Source organism: Centruroides sculpturatus, unplaced genomic scaffold, assembly GCF_000671375.1.
Source record: "Centruroides sculpturatus isolate CEXI.00-Female unplaced genomic scaffold, Cexi_2.0 scaffold174, whole genome shotgun sequence".
Taxonomy (NCBI): domain Eukaryota; kingdom Metazoa; phylum Arthropoda; class Arachnida; order Scorpiones; family Buthidae; genus Centruroides; species Centruroides sculpturatus.
In genome coordinates this window covers 120,915-128,282 of record NW_019384420.1, presented here as the reverse complement: position 1 = coordinate 128,282, position 7,368 = coordinate 120,915, and positions in this window count along the sequence as shown.

Genomic DNA, 7,368 nt, shown 5'->3' with positions numbered 1-7,368 from the left:
TTTTTTTCCAGGTTCAATAAAAACACATTTTTGTTTTAGTTTTAAATAGACTTTTTATTTGAGTAAACTAATGCTACATTGATTACATTTAATTTTTATATTAGATGGTAATTTACCCAAACGAAAATTATTGTGTATATATCTCATTACAAAAGTATCATTGAATAGTTTAGTAGTAGGTTGTAATATTTGCATATCTTGATTTCTCTATATTTTATAGAGAAAATATAGACAAAAGTATCCGCACGTAAAACTATACGGTCCTTGCAAATTCAATTGGTTCCAGCGTAAATGATTCAAATTCCGACGAATAAATTTTATAATCGATCGGTTTTTAGGAGGTAATCTGTACGAGTCAAAGTAAAAACATGTTGAATCTTGAAAATATATCGCTATCCAATGTTGTCCCAGCTTTAGACTGTTATCGGTATTAACCATAAATCCTTTCTTCTTTCCGATTTTTTCGGGTAATAAATCTAACAGATAAACGCCTCCAAATGTCTTGCTAATTTCGGCATCTCCTAATGCTAGTTTTCCATAGGGTAAGCTTATTCATCATTTAGTAGTCAATGTAAATATTCTGAGATCAATCGATTTCTATTGTATTACGATAAAAAGCACACGACATTAACCGTCTCCGGTAAAGATCTCTTGAACTTTAAATCTATAGAACCATTTCCTTGTGTTAATACACTCATGTGATTCTCAGACGCTGCCGAAGTTAAATCAAATACGTAAAACATGAAAGTAGTATGGATTCGATACACTTTGAGGTATAAAAAATTAATTAGTATATAAAAAAAATATATACAACACAATTTTTTTTATTACAAATTTTTTTTTTGAATTATATCGAAATAAAGACGATACAGTATAAGAATTTAATAATACAAAACGATAACACAAGTTTTTTTTTTTTTTAAAATTCAAAAATTGAGAGCCCCCTTGTATGACAACTTTTTTTTGAATTATATCGAAATAAAGACTTATACAGTGTAGATTATATTTAATTTGTATAAGAATTTTAATAATACAACTTTTTTTTTAAAAATTCAAAACTTATCTCTTGTAATACAAAATTCGTACCTTGAAGTAACTACTGTGGATCCCGCGCCATTCTCAGTTCTAACACAGGGCATGGAAGTATATTTTTTTTATCTGGAGATTATATACGATTTAAGTTTTAAAAAAAAACGATTTGTTCTTAAAGAAAAATATGATTTGGTGTTAGTGTTTAACGAAGATGCGATTGGTATAGGCAACCAAATTATCGTAAATATATTTTTTTTTAAAAAAATAACAGAATTATTAGACCGCATTTTTTAAAAAATCTATTTCGTTAATTTTACTGATCTCTGTAGATAATATACAACTTGTTGCTAGTTTTTTTAAAAAAAGAAAATATGATTGGTTCTTATAAGATTTAACTATTTAAAAAAAAATAGTTAAATCTTAAAGAAAATGTATATTGAACACCTGCAAGACTTTGACTGAGGATCAGGTCAAATTGACAAAATATCACAGTTACTGTTATTTTACGAATAAGCTTCGTTATTATAAAAAGACAGAATGGCGTAAAAAATTCGAACATTAAACTTCTATTGACCACATCACTGTAAACATTTGCAGGTAATAGTAAACAAATAAGTAATATCTGATATATGTGTGTGTGTTTAATTATTTGACTAAGATTTTTTCTCTTTGCTAATTCCAAACAAAAGTATTGTTATTTTCACCAGTAAAAGTAAAGATTTCTTCCTGCCTTTGCTAATTCGAAACTACACCAGTATAATAAGTCTTATTTATAAACAAGGTCTACGGAAACAATATAAAAAAAATTAAAATATTAAGGACGTAAACACGCAAAGAATTAATAGTTATAACAGTTATTCTAACATTTTACATAAAGTATATCTGCATTGCTGGTAAATTAATTATGTGTATATTTTAGTTCCCTCTGATTAGCTACTCTAATGTCAGTCAGTGACAATTCATGGCCAATACATTTCAAGCAGGTGTGACTTAAAACAATGTCCAATCAACTAACTAAAAGATAGTATGACTAATATCTTTTAACGAATTATGTTAAAAGAAGTACACCTTGAGGTGTTTCGTTGCATAATAACCAACCATTTATACTCCGTATTCGTCATATTCCTTCTCTGAAGATGCGATTTAATCACTAAATTAGAAAATAGTCGATAATAATGTGTGAGGTATTGCTCTTAATTAATTGATAATTGTCTTAGAATATTACAAAAATACAAATATATTATATCACTAATTATCTTCATAATATTTCAGACATCATTAGATTGTTTTGAATAGTTTAATATAAGCTGTTTAGTAGTTGTTCAAATGAAAGCAATTATAAAACACGCTAGAAGTAAGTATAGCGTATAACCAATGCAATAACACAAGCATTAAAACTAAATTGCGTTGATGATATTTGTAATTATATGCATGTTTTTGTGCTTTTAAGTAATTTTTTCTTTTGTTTTGTAGGAGTATAGGCATGGATGTCTGCATCTAGACCCGGTTCCTTGGTCCAAATAAATGGTTACCTTACAGCAGCCCAATACATCAACATCCTAGAGGACAATTTTTACCCTCTCTCAAAGGGTTGGACCCTTCTATAAAGGTCTCGTTCGTCCAAGATCGCTCCCCAATTCACACAGCCAGATTGACCAGAAAGTGGCCGAAATGTCAAAACAACATCGACGTCTTAAACTGGCCAGGAAGGGGAGCTGATCTAAACCCAATTGAACATCTGTGGGGGGAGATGGCAAAAAAATCATTTAATGCTTCCACACCAGACAAACTCTGGAAAGCCCTTTGTGAGAGATGGGAAAGATTTAGCAGCACAAACATTTGCCAAAAGCTGGTAAATAGCGTGCCAGACAGAATGAGAATGGTAATTGACAACGCCGGCTTTTGGACAAAGTATTAAAAATCTTCACAACGTTGCTTTAAATGTTGATTTTCTTCTTCGGCGGTGAATCGTCCACGACCTTTTCCCTTTTTTGGTGAAATCATTCCTCTTTCAACGTTCTGTTTGCAGATATTAGTAACTGTTCGTCTATTAAATTTAAACATTTATGTTATCTCTTTGTTTTCCCTTTTTCTCTATATCCAAATTAAATTCAATATTTGTGCAATGAAGTTTTACTGTATATATTATCTTCTTTATACACATTGAACAAAAAATAACACAAACATTACAAACACAAATACATATATTTGTTTTCAGACTCTACATTACATAAATTAAAATAATAAAATTGAGTATAATCATAATATTCATAAAACAAAGAATACGAACGAGGTAGGGGGTCTACTGAAATGTCCAAGAGTTTTCGCCATTTAACCAATACATATTTCATAAAATAACAAGAATTTTCATAAGTTAGTTTATATTTAAATTCATAAAAGTAATATAATATTTAAACATCATATAAGTATTTTTATGAGTGAAGCAAATATAAATCAATTACAACAAAGCTATTAAGGTAATTGCATAAGATAAATAAATAAAACTAAACTCATCAAAATGAAAGACGAAACTTTTACATATAATTAACAGCTTGTTTATAATAGCAGTGAGGTAAATGCGGCTAAAATAATAAACTCTACGCTGACCATTAAAGAAAACACTTCTCCAATGACAAACGAAACCTAGTCAATCCATAAAACTTGAGCTAAGTGAAAATTGATATGTTTATTTCTTTGCTTTTTCGAGTCAAATTACAACAAAATATATATATAAAGACGTTGAAAAAAAGAAAACTGATTGAAATAAAAGACAACTATAATTTTTTCATAAGTGATCACCGTAACTTCACAACCTTAAAGTAAAAAAATCTCACATTCGAAATATTAGGAAAGTATCAAAATTTTTAATGATTATTTAAATAATCAAGAATGTTTCTATATGAGAAATTGAGAAATACAAGAAATAATGCAGACATTATCAAAAACTCGACAATTTACAACATGTCGAAGGCGTAAATTTCTATCTTTATATAATTTAAAACATTTTCCATTATTTTATAAAATAAATGCCCGAATAATGTTACAAAATGAACAAAAACTACAAGTTGCACAGTTTGCATTACAGGAATTACTTTTTATATATAAGTTCCTCTGCTTTACCTGGGACAACGCAATAAGTGACAAGTCACATTGTTTTAATTAAAGATATGACTGCTATTCCTTTCATTATATTGTTAAATGTGATGCAGAAAGCTTCGTCATCTTACGACTTTCATCATTGAACATTATAAGAGTTATTCTAACTGTAAATTACACACAGTTGATTTTCTGTTTTCTACTTGAACTTTTCCTAAAAAAGGTGTGATAAGTCCTTAACATTAGCCGTCATGCATGCGATAACCATATGAATTGAATAATAAGAACAAGTAATTTCCTGTAAATCTTAGAAATTCAGAAAACAAACGTTCCTTTGAATTAAGTCCCTAAACTGTATTAGCTATAGAAATTTGATGTTGATTAGACAAATACTTTTATAAATTTTATTTCTAGATTTTTTCGTAATAAAATTTATAACTTTATTCAAGAAGTTCGACTACTTTGCAATACTTGGCTGCTTTACAGGGATAGATGATTTACAGAGAGATGACACTCTAAATTGAAGCCATACTTAACAGGGAAAAGACCAGACAACAAAATGGACGATAAAGAGCGTTCAGAGAGCGACATTGGATTTATTAACGGATTTATTATTGGATTAGCAGAAATTATGAAGATGTCATGCAATATTAAAAGATAATAAACTCGACACTGATCGTGAAAGAAAACACTTCTTTCTCCAATTACATACAAACCGACTGCGAAAACCGTGGTCGGTCCATGAAACTTGAGCTAAGTGAAAGTTGATATGTTTATTTCTTTGCTTTTTCAAATCAAATTACAAAAAATAAATATAAAAAGACGTTGAAAGACAGAAAACTAATTGAAATAAAAGATATAATTGTAATTTTTCCTAACTTATTACCGTAACTTTATAATTTTAAAATAAAAAAATGCTAAAATAAAATGCTATATAAGCGAGGGTTGGACCCAGCCTGCTGGTGGCAGGGCCCCCGGGTGGCCATTCCCGGCCATTTGGCTGGAATGCACCCCGACATTAGAAAGGGAATTTTTTCTTCTCTAAAGATGTTTCTGTTGGGATGGCATCGACCCCAACGGAGTTCCTGGGTGGCTTGTTTGGCCTGGGGACACAGTCGATTCTTGGCACAGATAATCAAGGAAGAGAGGAAGGAGGGCCAAAACCATACCATGGTCTACTTCCTCCTCCGGTCGCTGGGGAAAAAAAATACAAAGCGATTTCGCTATGAAATCCGGTTCAGGCTGCCAAAAGATGGTCTACGAGGACAAACCCCGGTGTGTGGTGGGCAGCCTCCCTAGCACCTTTAAACACGGAAATTGCCTGGCGCTGCCTTTCACAATAATGGCCGGAATGTTGTGGGATCAGGCGCTCCCCATGACGATGGCAATTTACCTGGTAGGCGGGAGAAGGAGACCCGAAGGAGAATCGCCCCCGGAAGTGAGGGATGAGGGCGAAGCCGACACTGGGACCGAACGGGCCGAAAGGTGGCGTCCACGTCTACAACTAGTGAAGGGGAAGACGACCCGTGGGCATGGAAATAGAGCCCCTGGCCAGGGCCCCACGTGGAGGCGCAGCCAGGTCCCAGGAGGAAGCCGCAAATAGCGGTGAAGCCCAGCAGGCAGCTAACCAGCCGTCAAATTTGTTGAAAGCGCTACTGCGGGCCGAGGCTTGCAGGGCATGGGGCCAACCTGCTAAGGTGCTGCTACCTGTGGGGGAGTCCCTCCCCATGGACCTACAAAGTGTCGCGGGAGGACCAGTCCTAGAGGACAAAGACGCGGAGCCAGGCCCCGCCGAACCGGAGGGAGAGCCATCTCGGCGTGGCTTTGCGGGGTTTCCGCCGTCGCCAGGGACCCAATAATCCTCGAGTCGAATATTACCCAATGTAGGGAGAGATGAGAGGGCGACAGCGGCTATGACCGCTGAGCTCGGCCGGCCCGAAAGAAAAAAAAATAAATAAAATTCTATTTTTTTTTTTAGTCTTGCTTTTGATTTTTATAATTTTGTGGCATTTATGAATTACATATGATAATCTTGTTCCGTCCTGTTTTTCTTCTTATTGTCAAAGGAAATAAAAAGAGTTGTATTTAACCACTTGGAGTAATCTTTTCATTGCAGATCAGTTCGGGTCAATTTCCTTTTGGGATACATAAAAAGGGGATAGGCCCTAAATATATTTTGTGTAACGCGGAGAATCACTAACTGCAAGGAGAGGTGTTCGACCTCCTGAGAAAAGGTCAGCGACTGCTTCCCTTACTCATCGGTGGGAGACACTCCGCGGAATCATTGAACCGGTAGACATACTTCACGGCCGTCAGCGGGTCAAGCATAAGTGACGACGATGTTTTTCAGACAAAAAGAGAAAAAACGCAAACAAAACGACCATAAATTTTTATTCCTGTTTTAAGAGAGAAAAAAAGGAGAATTTTACTTATTACTAAATGCAAAGCTCAATCCAATGATCGACCATACAAGTAAGATTGTCTCAAGGTAAGATGCATTGAAATCCGGAACCCAGTGCATGATCTACAAATACCGCAATCGCACAATGTGTCGGTATTGTTTATGTATACGCTACTCATTTGTCTCCAACTGTGTGTCGTTAAGGTTTAAATATAAATAATTCATTCCATGTAATTTGTCAATGTCATATTGTATACGTGTTGATTATTTCGCACCCATTATCGGTATTATTCATGTAACCACTATTTGATTGTGCTAGACTTATCAGTGCTCTACATGTATATGTTACGCTATTCACTTACATTGTCAATGTCATTTGTGTATGCAACAACAAATTTGCTTATAATATTCGATGTTAGTTAACTAATCGCGTTATTCATTTTGTGTAAGATATCCTATTTTTGTTTTGTTTATGTAACCATACAATTATGAATATGTACGGGACCAATTGTGTATGTTACTTAATGTGAATTTGATTTGTCAACGCGTTCGGTTTATTATCATAATGTCCTCCTTCAGTGTTCTTGGTTGGTCCGAGTGGTAATACGAAACCACAAATTAACGTGTTACCTATTGAATGGGGTCGAGCCCCAAAAATTAGCGCTTGAACCCTAATCATTTAACGGGTGGACTGGCGGTATTACAGCCGCCAGGTAAAATGACGCTCCGAAATTAAGCGTCATTTTTACAAAAGGGGGAGCCCTGTGAGGCCGAGACAACACATCCCCCCCTGGGACGGAAACAGGCTATCGACATAAAGTCAATATATCTGTGACTTA